General features: G+C 33.9%; 1 long non-coding RNA gene across 1 annotated transcript; it reads left to right on the top strand.

Moving 5' to 3' along the window:
• Positions 1-5,862: 5,862 nt before the first annotated feature.
• Positions 5,863-9,365, top strand: LOC128556464 (uncharacterized). The gene is made up of 3 exons (XR_008370692.1): positions 5,863-5,944; positions 7,179-7,308; positions 8,627-9,365. It is a non-coding gene; the product is annotated as an uncharacterized LOC128556464 (long non-coding RNA).
• The last annotated feature ends 1,296 nt before the right edge of the window (positions 9,366-10,661 follow it).

Here is a 10,661-nt window from a genome sequence, read left to right as displayed (position 1 = left end):
ATATATGTACAACATAGATATACTGTTTCATCAAAACTAAATAAGGTTTTGTCAATTTCAATCCAAATTATTCCATTTTGAATGGTTTCAACAATTTTTATATGCTTATCAAGAATGTCTTTATAATATAAACTTATTCCGCCGCTAAAACGGCCTTTTGTAGTGTTAAATGATTTGTTGCCATATAAATGAAAACTTTTATATCCATCAATTTCTAAATTCAATTGAGTTTTATCAGAAATCCATGTCTCTTGTAAAAATATTATGTCATAGTCACGAAGAACATTTATAAATTCAAGATCTGATAATTTACGGCTTAATCCATTTATATTCCACGATTATATTTTAATGTCATTCTCATGACCTCCTTAATGGTCGACTTCTCTGTGGTGCCAAGTTTGTACTTTCCCGTTCAAATATCTTTGATGCGGCTTATTATTTAACAACAGTTTATTTCCGACAACTTTCGTTTTATGTCCGTTTTTCTCTTCCTCCTCGGCGTTTTTCATAAGAATTTTGCGCGCATCCCTATACTGCTGCGGAAGCTGAACACCAACCCCTTGCTTAAGTTCTTTAAGCTTCTTTTTGATATTTTCGTCGTACGACTTCATACGAATTAGTTCCCTGTCCGTGTATTCGTGAAATTTAACGACTATGGGTCGTGGTTTGCTCGCTGCATTCCCTCCAAGTCTGTGAGCTCTGTCTATCTTTATTTCATCATGTATGCCAAGCGTGTCCTTGATAAATGTCTTTATGTTCTCCTCACATTTGTCAGGTTGAGCCGTTTCTCCTTGCTTGGGCTTAGGTGGTTCCGGTTGTCCGTAGAAAACCAAATTTTCACGCATTGACCGGAACTCGAGCTCTAACAATTTGTCTTGAAGGTCATCATTTCTTCTATGACTGTCCCTAAGAGCTCTCTCCGTAGATGCACACAGTCTCTCTCTCTCTCTCTCTCTCTCTCTCTCTCTCTCTCTCTCTATATATATATATATATATATACGGTATGTTGTATTTAAATGCTTCATAGGTACATGTTTAAGTTATGTTTAATTATGATATAACTTATAGAGAATGGTACAAAAACAACTTTCCGGATTAAATATGATTGTTATTACTAAGTGTACGTGAAGCCAATTATTGCATATTCGCTGTTTGTTTCCCTGAGATTATCATCTTCTCTTCTCTTTTAGTAGACAAAGATCGGGAATGCGATATTTTGTTATATGTATTTATTGAATTATTGAAATATAACTGTCAAATATATTTTAGTGAAAATATATTTTCACTGGTAGGTAAAATTTGTTTAAAACCATTGAAAAACAAGAAATATAAAAAAAGATATTTTGGTTGTTCATGCAAGATCAAACCATTTTTCTCTTTGGAACTGTTACACCAACCCGGCAAGGAAGCAAACGATTGTCCTCGTTCCTCTATATTAGATAGATTGCTGGATTTATATTAAGTTGCTTGTGAACAGTAAATAGCTCGTTATACCAAAGGTCGGACATGCAAAAGTCTGAAAAGAACCAAGTAAAAGACATATATAAATAGGGATAAATGAAAAAGCTTTAATACAATGAACTAAAAGAGAAAGATGAAACGGAAAGAGACACATAAAATGTCTTAAGATGAATATACATGGCGCTGGGTGACGTACCATATAAATCGCTTAAATTAAGATATAAGATTAAGTATTTTCTATCTTTTTCTCTTAATTTGCAGCTTTCCCCTATCATTGGGAATAAGGTCAGTAATGCGGTCGAAAATGTGCTTCCGTGGTGTATCGAAAGAAGTCCATAATAAATAGATCCTGATTTTCCCATTTTTTCGCGCAAATTCGTGTAGAATGAGTGCTTTAATCAGAGGCTAGAATACATTCTGCATGAAATGAGACAGTTTTCAGATGGCAAGTTTTGCAGATTGAAACCGGAAGTAAGTGTTTATTGTGCGGACAAGAGCAAATATGCGCCATTTCTTGGGTACAGACCACAACGGACTGGCATTTCACTAGGAACTACTCAACCCCCTATTTTCTTTTCATTTTTTCGTTAATTTATAATAGAACTTTCATGAAAAATAGGTGTAGGAAAAATTGATATTCTATAAAGATACGTAAAGACGACCTGAAGTTGTCGTTTTTTTATATGAAACAAAGAAGGATTTGAATTACTGACCTTCAATCTATGTAAATATTTTAACAGCTTGTTTAGTTTCGCGACCATATTGTATCTTTCCCTTTTTGGTTTATTGTTTTCTTTGTGACTTATTACTATTTCTGGACACAATTTAGGTCTCGCACAGAATTTTGGTTTGATTATTTTGAAGGCCATAATTCGCCCTTAAAAGGTATGGCTAAGTTAGATCATAAACAAAACCCAAAGTGCACAACTTCACATGCTGCGTAACAATCCCATGATTCTTAGTGATTCTATGTCAAATACTTTTTGAAACATGCACGATACAATGTGGGATGGACGGACGAAAGATGGGCATCCTGAGAACATACGGGCAAGGGTAGATAAAACTGTATCAGTATTTTTTTTGGGTGTAGGTACACTAAAAGCCAATTGTCACCTTTAATTTATGTCTTGAATGCTCTGTATATTCTTAATTCCAGTACATTTCAAAGTTTACGAAATGTACTCAGTCATTTTATCACGCGCAATGTTCAGATTTGATAGTCATAACGGGACGTTAAATTGAGGCTGGTTTATACAGTTTTTACTTCTGAACACCAGATGTTTGCGCTCTCTGGTCTGTAATCTACTGAAAACACACACTTTATTAATTCCGGTAACTAATTAGTCACCGTCTGAAGCTGTTTGGTAGCCATCCAGTCTCGCCGATAAATGCCAGTGTCACTGTGAATCCGTGCAAGAAATAACGCGTCATACGATTGTGGACGATGTCAGCTGACTGGTATCGCTTAAATCCCCAAATGTAAGCCCAATATCCTGAAATGAGACAAATTTCGGAAAAGTATTAAATCTACACTGCTTCAGGTTATGGATTTTGATATACAAAAAGGAGATTGACCAACACTCACAATTATATCTGAAATCTTGTTTTTCGCGCATTAGTACACCTACGTGTTTAATCCTTGTAGACTATTTTTAAAGTGTTATTTACAATAATAAGCCACACAAAGTCTTATTCTGATTTTGCACTGAAAATCATTTTCGTCTGCATACAAAAGCTTGAACACACACTACTAACATAAACCTCAAGGTCAAGGTCGTTTATTTAATAGATCATTTACGACGGTTTGAAATATTGTAGGAGACAAATGACAGATATTCATCAATTACAGCATCGTCTTTTCTTTCAAAGGCAGTCCGTTTTGAATCAGACCTTCGCCTGTACGGATGATACGCCAAATTGTCAGCCTTCAAAAAAAATATAACATTTTTTTTCTCAGATTGACAATATTCTATATTACCCTCGCTGTCTCTGTTATTTGTGCATTATCAATTCTCATTATTGTTTGAACGGATGTACTATATCATGAGAGCCGCCTCAATTTACATTTAGAAATTTTCCAGTCTCTCGTATGAACAGTGCATAAATGTGAGTTGGACTATACGTACTGTAAGAAGTTTAAAGATTCCTTTCTTTTGATAGCGGAGAACGTGATCCAGGCATCAAAGGCATTACATCACCATATGCGCGAAAACCACTGAAGCTCCTAGCTGTTCTTCCTTCAAAGTTTGTAAGTACATCTTCAGAATTTAAAAGGCACTCTGTCATTTGTTATTGTAGTAAATATTATAAACCATTATAGATAGTTATGTGAATTTAGGTATATAACTTGATCTGATGTATTATTAAGAACAAGTTCATAATAATACATCAGATGAAGTTATATACCTAAGATCACCAATGCTCAGTTCGTTTTAAAAAGCTTAAAGATATTTGCTAACAGTTTGCAGGGGCGGAGGAGGGGACAGGGTCCTGACCCCAAGTGTCTGTGGTTGAAGTCGGTGTCTGGTTATAATTCCTTGAGTCATAGAGTTGAGGGTGACACATCTGATGTTTGCACATTAACTCAAAACCTGTTATCCTCGCATAAAAAAATTATTTCATCTCATATTTTGCAGTGTGTGTGCCATTTAAACCCAATCTCACTTCTATGGTATAATTACATTCAAACATCGACTTTGTCCACAGTAGATCGGCATGGTTACATAATTTTCGTACTCTTGATTCAATTCCTTCCTTAAAAATATTTTACTACTAGATTGATTTGTCTATTTGCATGACCCATCGATGCAAAAACATTATCAATCAATTTTCCAGAATTTTCACTTCCGCTTGTTTCTATTTTAGCAAGAATTTTGATAGTAGGAGCCCACACAGTTATTGCTTTCACAAATGAGGTTTCCTATATATTTAATTTTTCTGTTGGCAGTTCGAATTAGTAAAGTCACAGCATCTCAATGTATCAAAATATTTTCAGTTTATAGTCTAAAAAAGGATTTTGATGGAGTATCTTTGTATTATAAATAACAGCCGTGTTTACGTAATAACATTTCAAAGCCTTACAAACTGGACTCCGCTTTCAAAAAAATATCTTAGCTACCATAAAATACACGTTAAAAACATTAATATTTGTTTAAAATGGCTATGGAATATTACATTACTATCACTCTACAAAAAAATCAGGAATGCCCATTAAATTAAAATGATTTGAGGAGTCTTCAAAATTCAAAACCCTCCTGCTACCACCCTGACGATAATAGAGTGATGTGTAATTTCTACCTAGATCTAGCAAAATAAACAAGACCTCCACGAAAAACTTAAGAACTTGCTGGTTCAGATTGTTAACCCATATGTTCGATATTTCAGCTGAGTAACAGACCTGGAACTACGTGGACTAAACATCACAATGAAAGCATTACGTTCCAGTGCATTTGACAAGACACCAACAGCTTCGATATAAACTCTATTCAGGCATTTACAAACATTTCTTTCGGTCTGGGAATACTATTGTTTCTTCTGTATCATGTTTGGTTGTTGTAAAAGTTAGTGTTGGTTTTCATCCTGAAGAATTTTGCGATAAGATTAAGATGAGTGTCTATAATGATTACAAGTCTACAATTATCACAGAGGATGCAATAGTAGTAGCTTCGTTTCTGCTATGCACAAATATCTCGACCGTTTTAAGTATTATTAAGTTAGCAAATTTAGATCGGGTGAGGCCGGAAGGGGGCTCCTTGACTATGCCCAACTCGGCTTTGAATTCACAAATAGCACGACGCCGACATGCAACGGTTACTTTCATTTTGATAGTACTCATGTTAAATCTAACAACTATTCCAACATTGCTCTTTCTTTTAGTGTCAGTAAATAGTGAAGTAAACATTTCAGATGAAATGATTGAAATTGGAAGAAGAATGATGACCTTGAACTCTTTGTTTAATCCATTTGTTTATTCTTTGCGTAATACCAGATTTCGTTATGCTGTATGGAATGATATCAAATCATTTTGGGCGCGTCTTAATTGTGTTCTGGCGGCACAGTGTGAATATCTTGTATACACTAATCGACTTACGTCCAGTTGAATCAGTCAGGACTGTACATTGTCACAAATATAGAGGCCACATACGTTGGATCACCTGGCAATGATATCGATCGATGGTCTTTGTTATTATTTGAAAGAAGAAAATACTTCTGAAGTACGTCGGAATCTAAATAACAAACACATAACATACAATACAGCAGACTAGAGATGTTGGCATCACACTTTTCTAAACCAGTAATTTTTATTTGGTCAAATCAAATTTCATGAATTTTTTCTCTGTATCACTTTTCTCTTTTTAATGAGTCTGAAGAAATTTATGAAAGTTTCACTAGGGACCAGCGAAGAGGAGCTTGAACATTATCGCAAGCAGTAGCCTACTTTAAACAGATTTTAACATTTCGACGGCAAATAATGCATTAATTGGTAAAACTGATTTTGTAATGTATCTTTTTAAACTTCCAACTACTGTTGTTACTGCAATAACTGCCAACATTAACAGCAGTAATACTGTTGTTGTTGCTATAACCTTACAACAGTAACAGCATTACTGCTTTAACTTCCAGCGGTAATAGCAATTTTACTGCTGTTACTGCTGTCATTGTTCTACTGATTACTTCACGCCGTTGTGTAACAGGCGGATATACAAACTACAACAACAACAATAACACTTTTTTAACACTCTACTATTTAATTTTCTAATTGATGAAGTTCTATAATAATAACCAATTCAAAAATATAATTTTGCAATTTCAAAGATGTTTGCGAGTACCGGGCATACATTATACTAACAACAAGAAAGAGCGCTCACAATTGAGAAAGTGATACTCATTACACATAGAAACTCCAGTATATACAGAATGACGAATTTATGATTGACATGCTGTTTATATGGGATAGTATCAAAATACTGGCTGTTTTACTCTCCTTTAGTCACACTAATTAGTAAGAAAGTCATGTGTGATTTGTTGGAAAACATATAGCTATAGAAAAGAATGTAACCTGTCATTTAAGACATGGCCTTCTTCTGACCGAGACACTAAATAGACGAGGAATGCAGAATATAGCTTCAATTCAAGCTGGAATGTATGAGTATAATAGGTCCTTTTTAGTATTACGCGATATCTTTAAATTTAGTATATAGAAACATGAATGTACATTTACTCGTAAGCAAAGGGGTCCGGCACAGGAGTGGATTGAGTTTAATGTTATTTTTGTGTCCTAGAGCCAAAATTATCAAATAAAACCTATACTAATATGACTACTCCCTAGACAAAGGGTTTTTACCCCTCATAGACTATGTTTACAACTACTTTCTTTATATGGCCAGGAAAAAATATAATCTGCTATTTTCCCATTCACATATTGCCGTCATTTATTCAAATCCATCAACTTTTATAATTGCCTCAACACATTTTCATATATTTATCTGTTTTCGACAATCCGACATCGTATCGAAGAGTACACAGTGCGAATCCTTACTCTGACAACGAATCAAGCTTTAAGCAGTCAGTAAAATCCATATTCTGGACCTTCCGCTGACGACGCAACCATTGCAATATGAACAAGGTCCCATGTAAATTTTGCAAAATTGAATACTGAGATAATATATGATGCCTTTATTTACATATTTACTGAAATTATTCGGTCTTAATTTTAGAAACGTCTTCTCATGAAGGAAGTGACGAATAAGGATTGCAACAACAGCATACAGCGATCTTTATAAACAAAGGCCCTTTTCTCTACAATTCCTAAGATCTATTGAATCTAGCCAGTTACGTCAAAATCAAGTAAGATATTGACAATTACTAGCATTAGTGTGATATCCAGACAATTTAGACATATAAAATGCGTTTAGCTAACGGGAAACTTATGAAAAGTATTCAAACAGTTGTAATTTTTATAAGTTTACATGAAATCTAATACAATTGGTGTAACCGCACTGTACAAACATGTATATTTTTATACAAAAATCTAACGAGTCTTGATAATGATCAAAAACTATTATTTAATTCGAAAACATTGTTTTGTTTGTTTGCAGGCAGATAAATTTATATACTCAACCGCTTTAAAAACGCCACACGTTGTTGCGTACTGCAATAACATTTTTAAAACATTAAATGCACTATTTTACATAACAAAATTAAAATCAACCTGTTACGTATAATTTCTGATATTCAGTTTTGGAATAATTAACGCATGAAAACGGAGTATATAATTTAGGGTTTATTTCACAATATTCGGTCTGCTACAAATTTGATGCAATATTTGAGGTAAATAGCGATCAAAATTCTTTTATATTGCATGTCGGCTCTATAAAGTTTCCTTTACATGAGTTATGTCTTCCATCTCATGTCACATGAGGGATAATTGTACGACACAAATAGAAATTTTGAGGTATACTTTTCTAAAGGGTTGATCTGAATACATCTTGTGAAGTTTAAAAAGAAACAAAATGTTATTTCGGTAAAATATGCAAAGTATTTGAAATTTAAGTCTCGTTTCCATTATTGATAAATAAATAGCGTTAAGGAAAATTCTTTGATGCACACCTGAAACTCACACATTGTTAATAAGCACGATTCTATCACCTTTGAATCTTAAACATTTTCATTAGACACAGAAGAATACAATAGAATTTATTTTGATGATAATTATTAGCTGATTTGATCAGCATTTTAGGCGGAAGTACTTATTTTTACGAGATTTTTTGTCATTTTGTGACTTTCAGCTTTGCAGTGTGTGTTATGCACACAGGTATAGGAAAAGGCATTCCCTCATAATGATTTTCTTGTCATGTCTGGCCTTCATATAATACAACGTTCTTAGAAAATTCAAGTAGGAGTTATTCAGACCTACATAATGCTGCGTTTTAAAGCGGTTCAGTGTATATGCGATAACGAGAGTGCAGGTTAATTATTAAAGGACACTATTACAACAGTAGAGCTATGAAATAAATACAGTTAGTGTACATGCATTATCATTTCAAAAATTTCACCTAAACATACAGCATTTAAATAGTGCAAAAGTGTAATGTGTTTAATATCTAGTTATTTTTAAATGTCGCGTTACTCTCATTTTAATTGATGCACTTTATATAAATTTTAGATACAAACTGAGGATATACTAAAATGGAACAAGGTGGATTAACATCAGTATCAGGAATGCCGGCAACAAACTCTAGTGTACTGAAAAACGAAAGTGAAATCTTAGAATTAAATCACAAGGAAGCATTCGGCAGAATATCGTTTGGTTTGGGTTGTGTTATCATCGCCATAAATATTTGTATCATTAGCATGCCTGATAAGACATAGAAGGCATGTCAGTGGAGCCGGGCTTTGGCAGCAACTTCTTTTCCTTTGACTTACCGACATCCTGACAGGCGTAGCTATTTCAGTTTTCACTTTAGGTTCATTCTTTTTATTTAAACATCCCTCTATACATGACTTTTTCTGTGTAACTGGTATTTTTCTTTTCCCATTGTCAATCACCTTGTCAGCTGGAAACTGTTGTATTATAAGCATACTGAGGTATATCTCTGTAAGGACATTGAATACGCAAGTTACCAAGTGGGATAAACGGACATCACTTTTTATGATTTCAAGCAACATTTTGATATGTCTTGTTACTGTCATAGGCTCTGTGGCCGTTGTAACCATTCGCTTTGGTTTTCATCCTAAGGAATTTTGCGATATGATTAATTCTAGTGGACAAAATGAGTACAAGGCAAGCTATATTATAGGGGGTGAAATATTATTAGTTTTGTTTTTGCTGTGCACGAATACGTTTACCTCCCTAAGTATCATAAAATTGACAAAACTAGGAAATGCCCAGTTGACCCGTAGAAGGGAAAACGTACCAAACTCAAATTTACAATCACCAACAGAAACGACATTGAATTCACTCATACAAAGAAACAGATATGCAATGAAAACTTTTTTTCTGATAGTTTTTGTGTTAAATCTCACTAATGTTCCAAGTTTACTATTTTTATTTGTTTCCATCTCCCACAACGTAACCGTATCTGCTGAAATAGTGGAACTTTTAAGTAGGATGTTGTGCTTGAACTCTTTGTTCAATCCATTTATTTATTCGTTACGGATGAGTAGTTTCCGTAAAGCTGGATGGAATGACATAAGAGCAGTATGTGCTCGTCTGAAATGCTCAGGTTGTGGGACGATCCGAGTGCATCCGAATACTTAAGGAATAAATTACGGTTCTGCAGTTGCCATCTTGAGAAAAACAATACATTACCATCTTGATAAAAATGCATTTAACGGTTAAAAGAATATGGAGGCAAAATCTATGTTCATACTTTGTACAACGTGGTATGTTTGTGCTACTATGACCGCACAATATAGCCTCTGAAACCATTCGTTTGTTCGATTTTAAAAATACTTTCAGAACTCTTTCCTGTGTAACCCTCTACCAAAACTTTTCAAATTATTTTGAAAACAATTGTCTCTTTTTCCTGTACAAGATATGTAAAAAATAATTAAGAACAATTGGGAAATATTATGCATTACCAAATTTTATGGAGAAATCATGTCATCATCAGGCGCATTATGTTAAGTTGAAAATTTCGTCTTTTTAAATATTCTTTTGTGTCGTAATTATTATTATTATTATTATAAACTTTCTTCTCCCTTAATTATATTGCTGTTAAAACGTAGCGATGTGGTCGTCGACAATATATTGTATACGTTGTTGTGCTCATACTGGTAGAAATAAACACATTTAAACAAATTACTGCGTCAATTTTCATTCTTCACTGCTTAATAGTACTTTAAGTTGGTCACAATTAATACACTGTGGAAAGATTAATGTTTTTTTAATTGTTTAGGAAAGAGGTTACATTATTAATTTGATTTGAAATTCAAGCATTAATCCTATGTGAACATCACATGTATCTAAAATATGAAACAAAGATGTAAGCGTGTAACTCGCGTTCTAATCTTGTAATGGCGGAGTGTAGCAAGGTTTTCTTCATGTAGGCTCGTGTTTTATATAGATTTCGTTTGTGTTAATGTGTGCACGTGATCAGCCCCTGTGTATACAGTTTCACATTATCCATATTTCAATGAGAATTAGTGTATGGTATGGGCGGCTGCGTTATTTGAATGACTGTTCCTGTAGGACTTTT

This window comes from Mercenaria mercenaria, chromosome 4 (assembly GCF_021730395.1).
Source record: "Mercenaria mercenaria strain notata chromosome 4, MADL_Memer_1, whole genome shotgun sequence".
Taxonomy (NCBI): domain Eukaryota; kingdom Metazoa; phylum Mollusca; class Bivalvia; order Venerida; family Veneridae; genus Mercenaria; species Mercenaria mercenaria.
This window is presented reverse-complemented; position numbering and strand designations above follow the sequence as displayed.